This window comes from Taudactylus pleione, unplaced genomic scaffold (genome assembly GCF_031769625.1).
Source record: "Taudactylus pleione unplaced genomic scaffold, aTauple2 ptg000173l, whole genome shotgun sequence".
Taxonomy (NCBI): Eukaryota; Metazoa; Chordata; class Amphibia; order Anura; family Myobatrachidae; genus Taudactylus; species Taudactylus pleione.
This window is the reverse complement of record NW_028284575.1, coordinates 3,317,223-3,324,794: the sequence shown is the minus strand read 5'-3', so window position 1 is coordinate 3,324,794 and position 7,572 is coordinate 3,317,223.

Sequence of the window (7,572 nt, the reverse complement as noted above, 5' to 3'; positions counted from 1 at the left end):
TGGAGGTGTAGAGGAGTGGCTATGTGTGTGTAGGTGTAGCTATAAGTATGGAGGTGTAACTGCAGGCATTGCTGTAAGTGTGGAGGTATATACTGTAGGCGTTGCTGTAAGTGTGGATATTAAGCTGTAGGTGTTGCTGTACATGTGGAGGTGTAGCTTTAAGTGTGAAAGTGTTGCTGTAAGTGTGGAGGTGTGGTGAAGGTTTGACTGTAAGTGTGGAGGTGTGGCTGTAAGTGTGAAGGTGTCACTGTAGGTGTTGCTGTAAGTGTGAAGGTGTCGCTGTAAGTGTGAAGGTGTGGATGTGGGTGTTGCTGTAAGTGTGGAGGTGTATGTGTTGCTGTACATGTGGAGGTGTAGCTACAGTATAAGTGTGAAGGTGTGGCTGTGGGTGTTGCTGTAAGTGTGGCGGTGTAGCTGTAGGTGTCGCTGTAAGTGTGAAGGTGTGGCTGTAGGTGTTGCTGTAAGTGTGGCGGTGTAGCTGTAGGTGTTGCTGTAAGTGTGAAGGTGTCACTGTAGGTGTGGCTGTAAGTGTGAAGCTGTCACTGTAGGTGTTGCTGTAAGTGTGAAGGTGTCGCTGTAAGTGTGAAGGTGTGGCTGTGAGTGTTGCTGTAAGTGTGGAGGTGTACGTCTTGCTGTACATGTGGAGGTATAGCTACAGTATAAGTGTAAAGGTGTCACTGTAGGTGTGGCTGTAAGTGTGAAGGTGTCGCTGTAAGTGTGAAGGTGTGGCTGTGGGTATTGCTGTAAGTGTGGAGGTGTACGTGTTGCTGTACATGTGGACGTGTAGCTACAGTATAAGTGTGAAGGTGTGGCTGTGGGTGTTGCTGTAAGTGTGGCGGTGTAGCTATAGGTGTTGCTGTACATGTGGAGGTGTAACTACAGTATAAGTGTGAAGGTGTTGCTGTACATGTGGAGGTGTAGCTACAGTATAAGTGTGAAGGTGTTGCTGTACATGTGGAGGTGTAGCTATAAGTGTGAATGTGTCACTGTAGGTGTTGCTGTAAGTGTGAAGGTGTCGCTGTAAGTGTGAAAGTGTTGCTGTACATGTGGAGGTGTAGCTATAAGTGTGAAGGTGTGGCTGTGGGTGTGGCTGTAAGTGTGGAGGTGTACGTGTTGCTGTACATGTGGAGGTGTAGCTACAGTATAAGTGTGAAGGTGTGGCTGTGGGTGTTGCTGTAAGTGTGGAGGTGTGGCTGTGGGTGTTGCTGTAAGTGTGGCGGTGTAGCTGTAGGAGTCGCTGTAAGTGTGGAGGTGTGGCTGTAGGTGTTGCTGTAAGTGTGAAGGTGTGGCTGTGGGTGTTGCTGTAAGTGTGGCGGTGTAGCTGTAGGTGTTGCTGTAAGTGTGGCGGTGTAGCTGTAGGTGTTGCTGTACATGTGGAGGTGTAACTACAGTATAAGTGTGAAGGTGTTGCTGTACATGTGGAGGTGTAGCTACAGTATAAGTGTGAAGGTGTTGCTGTACATGTGGAGGTGTAGCTATAAGTGTGAATGTGTCACTGTAGGTGTTGCTGTAAGTGTGAAGGTGTCGCTGTAAGTGTGAAAGTGTTGCTGTACATGTGGAGGTGTAGCTATAAGTGTGAAGGTGTGGCTGTGGGTGTGGCTGTAAGTGTGGAGGTGTACGTGTTGCTGTACATGTGGAGGTGTAGCTACAGTATAAGTGTGAAGGTGTGGCTGTGGGTGTTGCTGTAAGTGTGGAGGTGTGGCTGTGGGTGTTGCTGTAAGTGTGGCAGTGTAGCTGTAGGAGTCGCTGTAAGTGTGGAGGTGTGGCTGTAGGTGTTGCTGTAAGTGTGAAGGTGTGGCTGTGGGTGTTGCTGTAAGTGTGGCGGTGTAGCTGTAGGTGTTGCTGTAAGTGTGGCGGTGTAGCTGTAGGTGTTGCTGTACATGTGGAGGTGTAGCTACAGTATAAGTGTGAAGGTGTTACTGTATATGTGGAGGTGTAGCTACAGTATAAGTGTGAAGGTGTTGCTGTAAGTGTGAAGGTGTCGCTGTAAGTGTGAAGGTGTTGCTGTACATGTGGAGGTGTAGCTATAAGTGTGAAGGTGTGGCTGTGGGTGTTGCTGTAAGTGTAGAGGTGTACGTGTTGCTGTACATGTGGAGGTGTAGCTACAGTATAAGTGTGAAGGTGTTGCTGTACACGTGGGGAATTGTAGCTACAGTATAAGTGTGAAGGTGTTGCTGTACATGTGGAGGTGTTGCTACAGTATAAGTGTGAAGGTGTTGCTGTACATGTGGAGGTGTAGCTACAGTATAAGTGTGAAGGTGTTGCTGTACATGTGGAGGTGTAGCTACAGTATAAGTGTGAAGGTGTTGCTGTAAGTGTGGCGGTGTAGCTGTAGGTGTTGCTGTAAGTGTGAAGGTGTCGCTGTAAGTGTGAAGGTGTTGCTGTACATGTGGAGGTGTAGCTATAAGTGTGAAGGTGTGGCTGTGGGTGTTGCTGTAAGTGTAGAGGTGTACGTGTTGCTGTACATGTGGAGGTGTAGCTACAGTATAAGTGTGAAGGTGTTGCTGTACACGTGGGGAATTGTAGCTACAGTATAAGTGTGAAGGTGTTGCTGTACATGTGGAGGTGTTGCTACAGTATGTGTGAAGGTGTTGCTGTACATGTGGAGGTGTAGCTACAGTATAAGTGTGAAGGTGTTGCTGTACATGTGGAGGTGTAGCTACAGTATAAGTGTGAAGGTGTTGCTGTAAATGTGGAGGACAGTTAGCAGCTGTGTCTAGCTACTAGAGCACTGTCCTTCTTATAACAGCAATAAACACGAACAGAAGTGTCAGGTTTTACAATGACAACCCAACACTTCATAAATAAACCCCTGGGTGTGGAGCTGTGTGGTAATTTGATGTAAATTTGCATTTAGAGGAGGGGTGTATTTTTGGGAAGAATGCGCCTATAGTTAAGACTATGGGCCTGATTCAGAGCCGGACGCTATTTGCGCTCGCTCGTTCAGAAAAAGGGGTCGGCTATTTAAATTGAGCGCTCGCGGTCTGTTGACGCCTCTATGTCTGAGCGAGCGAACGAAACATGCGCTCGCTATTTTGTAAAGACGCCCCCTGGCCGCTCGCATCCTACGTCATCTCCGCTATTTATTAGATTAATCGAGTACATCGAAAAGGCGTCTGAACTGCTCACAGTGCTTGTGGTTGGATTTTCCTACCGCAATCATGCGAACAGTTCAGTTAAGAAACAACCAAGTGACGTGGTCGATGACGCTGCTTTGTTAATTATGCACACCCTTAAAACGCCCGTTTTGACCGTTTGGCACGCCTGCATTCGGATCACCACTCCCCGTTTTCAAGCACCTTCCCCTGTTACCACCCACAAACGCCTCATCCTGTCACTCAAATTAGCAGGCACTCGCTTTTTTGCGAGCTCTCGATTTCCGACCGCAATGACTGGTTGGCGCATGCGCATTATGACCCAGACGCATGCGCAGTTGTGCGAACATCGCTCGGAGCGAATGAGCGGCCGCTTACGAGTGGCTCTGAATCAGACCCTATGCCAATGACATGACTCACACTCTTCATCTTGCACTTTATATACAGACATGCAGAATATTTTTCAAGTATTTACTTTTGTATATATCTAAAAAATTATTTTTTTTATTTATCTGCCAGACATGACATCAATGCTGTGCAAAATACACTGTAGTAGCTTCAGACAATAGTCTGCATTTAAATCAGGTACGTGCCATCAACCTCTATGATACCCTGAAATTTATAATGTGTATTAATTACCGAGAGTCATGAAAACACACAAAAGTTCTGATGCTAAATTGTTTTCTAACTTTGCCGAGGTGCTTCAGGGAGGAATGATTACAATCACGGCTAATTGTGATTGGAGTAGTCTTGTGTAATCTGTGTAAGATATAGCAATTAGCTGAGGTCAGAGTGTTAAAATTTAGCATAATTATGTCTGCAGATTACAGTGCAAAGGTGATGACTATGAGAAATGTATCGTGACCGCGGTGCGTGTTGCGGAATCTTAATGGCGGCTCCACGCACTTATTAATCAGGCAGAAAACAGTTGTGTGATAAACAAAGGCAGAAATTAACGATGTTGAAGTACAGGTTGACACTTCTAAGCACAATCCACTTTATTATATTCTGTGCAATTTCGATTTACTGTACTTAGAGAAAAGTTTCATCTCTTCCCTCGTTTCAGGTGTTGCGTGTTCTGGGGCCTTATTCACAAAGCTGGGAAAGCAAAGTTGTCGTACAGATGTGTCTTCCTACATCTATCCTCAATACGCCACGCAGCGCGACTTGCCTGGCGTGAGTGAGCCGCCAGCTCTTGTGCATCTCTGCTAGCGTCGGGCGTCTTTTTTGGCTAAAATGCGTCTAATTCACTGATTCATTTGATATGTGACACTTGTATATCTGTGTGCGACTGAGTCTGTAAACGGAATTTGGTGTGGGAAAAAAGCAGCGGACGTTGCATTGTAGCACTTGGCATGCTGATTCAGAGACTCAGGGCCTGATTCATGTGGGATCGCAACTGCGATTGCAGCTGTGAAATCGCGAGCAATGAAGCTGTGAAAATATGCTAATGTCTGCCGCCACTCAGCCAGCATAGAGACGCCCACTACTGCCTTCTCACATCCGTAATACCTCTCAGTCCTGCGTGTACATTGGTAACATCGGAGAACATTGGCCCATCACGCACAATTACAGCAGGTCTGACCAGTCTCAGAATTTGCAAATTTCGGTGCACGCAGTGAGTACTCAAGCTGCCTAGGAAATTGCAGTGGCTAATTTAAGCATGCCCATGCAAAGGAGTTCCAATGGAGAGACACAGGGGCTGGGCTTGCGGCTGAGAGACACAGGAGATGAGTTTGGGGCTAAAAGACAGGGGCTGGATTTGGGGCTGAGAGACACATGGGCTGGGTTTGGGGTTGAGAGATACAGCGGCAGGGTTTGAGGCTGTGAGATACATGGGCTGGGTTTGCTTTGGGCTGAAAGACACAGGGGCTGGGTTTGGGGTTGTGAGACACATGGGCTGGGTTTGAAGCTGTGAGACACATGGACTGGGTCTGAAGCTGTGAGACACATGGACTGGGTTTGAAGCTGTGAGGCACATGGGCTGGGTTTGAGGCTGTGAGACACATGGACTGGGTTTGAAGTTGTGAGACACATGGGCTGGGTTTGAAGCTGTGAGACACATGGACTGAGTTTGAAGCTGTGAGCACATGGACTGGGTTTGAAGCTGTGAGACACATGGGCTGGGTTTGAGGCTGTGAGACACACGGGCTGGGTTTGAGGCTATGAGACACATGGACTGGGTTTGAAGCTGTGAGACACATGGGCTGGGTTTGAGGCTATGAGACACATGGACTCGGTTTGAAGCTGTGAGACACATGGACTGGGTTTGAAGCTGTGAGACACATGGGCTGGGTTTGAAGCTGTGAGACACATGGACTGGGTTTGAAACTGTGAGACACATGGACTGGGTCTGAAGCTGTGAGACACATGGACTGGGTTTATAGCTGTGAGACACATGGGCTGGGTTTGAAACTGTGAGACACATGGGCTAGGTTTGAGGCTGTGAGACACATGGGCTGGGTTTATAGCTGTGAGACACATGGGCTGGGTTTGAAACTGTGAGACACATGTGCTAGGTTTGAGGCTGTGAGACACATGGGCTGGGTTTGATGCCGTGAGACACTGGCTGGGTTTGAAACTGTGAGACACAAGGACTGGGTTTGAAGCTGTGAGACACATGGGCTGGGTTTATAGCTGTGAGACACATGGGCTGGGTTTGAGGCTATGAGACACATGGACTGGGTTTGAAGCTGTGAGACACATGGGCTGGGTTTGAAACTGTGAGACACATGGGCTAGGTTTGAGGCTGTGAGACACATGGGCTAGGTTTGAGGCTGTGAGACACATGGGCTGGGTTTGATGCTGTGAGACACTGGCTGGGTTTGGGGCTGAGAGACACAAGCTGGGAATTTAAGCTGAGAGACAAACAGGGTGGGCAATAAAGCTGGAAGACACAGGGGCTGGGGAATGAAGCTGAGAAACACAGGTGATGGGGAATGAAGCTGAGAGACACAGTGGAGTGGATGAAGTGGGAGTATTATGATGCTGAGAGACACAGAGGAGATGAGTGGATGGCTGGAGATGGAGAGACATAGGGGGAAGAGGTTGAATACACATGGATGGTGTTGAAGAGGGTTGAGGCTGTGCAACACAGGAAAGGATGAGGCTGGAGAGACACGAGGGGATAAGGTTAAGAGACACAGATGGGGATAAGGCTGGAAAGACAGTTGGGGATAAGCCAATGGCCGACTGCATGTACCTGCTGGGAGAGGATAGGGCGCCCCAAAAACATGAGTGTGCCGGGTCCAAAGATTTCTGTTGCCGGCCTGTCCACAGGGGTTGAAGACTTTTGCAAACAAACCTGCAGAAAAATAATAAATTATGAGTTTGAAAATTTACTTTTAGAGGCTACTGGTTGTCTGGACAAAACCTGGGTAAGTGTTTATTATAGACCATGTCCTTTTCCTGCAATATATTGTACTGTAAGTCACTTGTTTCTTGTCTTGCACATTCTCTTTCTGTACTTTGTAAGACCCCTTTTGGCGCCATATAAATAAAGCATAATAAATAATAATAATAATAATAATATTAATAAAACATAATAATAATGAGTTTAATTTGTAATAAAGACAAAATTGTTTAATTCTTTTGCAAATCACTGTGTGTACTATATATGTGTATATCCATGGTGTATTAACACCAAAGATCAGCAGCCCCTTCCTACAAAAATTGCCCTCTCCCCCACGCCTTCTACTTTCTGCAGCCAGCGCTATCTTCCAATTGATAGTCAGGAAAATGGTGCATGTGCTAAAGATATAAACACCCTACATTCATCACAAGTTACAAAGGGCCTGATGCAGACCCGCTCGCTAGCGCATAGCGCTCGCAAGCGGGTCGATGTTTGGCCCCTGCGCATGCGCCACCTCCGGCATACACATGCGCGAGCCCCAGCGAGCGACGGCCGCTCCGTCGCTACGGGGCTCACTACAAGACGGGGCGGCTGTCGATGTTGATTGACAGCTCGCCCCATTTTGTAGGCGGGGAGGGGGGGTGGCTGCACAAACACAGGCGTTCCCTTAGAAACGCCTGGCGTTTTTGGGCGGCCCTACTGACATCACTCGTGATGTCAGTAGTAGATTTCTGCTCTATTAGAGCAGGAAGTCCACTCGGGCTTGCGGGATCTGAGACCCTACCACAGGGTCTCCTCACAAGCCCGATGGTCACGATAATCGCGACCATCGCCAGGCCGCTCGCAAAAGCTGTGGATGGTCACCCACAGCTATGCGAGCGGCCTGGAGGCTGAAACTAAAAGAAAAAAAACACGCCCTGAGCTCAGAGCGAGTGTACACAAATAGCGTGCGCCTCTGAATCAGGCCCAAAGTTTGTACTTTTCCTACTGGGTCTGTGACGCCCTCTGACTCCCAGCCAGGAACACAGAGAACATATTTATGAATGTGGGGATAATGTTGGGACTCTAGATTAAGTATTTATTATTGGCCGGTAACCAGCATTTAATTAGACTTTGGATTGTATC